The sequence below is a fragment of the Borostomias antarcticus genome, assembly GCF_949987555.1.
Source record: "Borostomias antarcticus genome assembly, chromosome: 8".
Taxonomy (NCBI): domain Eukaryota; kingdom Metazoa; phylum Chordata; class Actinopteri; order Stomiiformes; family Stomiidae; genus Borostomias; species Borostomias antarcticus.
In genome coordinates, this window is record NC_140241.1 from 3748894 (window position 1) to 3749262 (window position 369).

The window sequence follows — 369 nt, forward strand, 5'->3', positions numbered from 1 at the left end:
CCTAAATGTTGGTCCAGGCAATAGAAGGTGAATTTACAACTATGAAGTTGTTGAACAAATGAGATAATTCCCGAATTGTTTGGAGTGCGAATGAAACCACTTCTAGATGCGATGGGAGTCCTGCATAATTGCCCCCATCCAGACCTCTATTGCGTTCTTCGGCTCGTTGTGTCCCAGCCCATATCATTCACTTTGTCAAAATGCAAAGCGACATCGTGTGTCCTTGGGCATCCGACGATCGACCGGACACATGAAAATTACAATGACAAAGCCGCAGGGACAGCCAGGCGACAGTCCTCATGTCAGGTCCAGCCAGGAGCGCTCATGTGTGCCGGAGGAAGAAAACGTTAAGGATTTAAAACTTCGTTT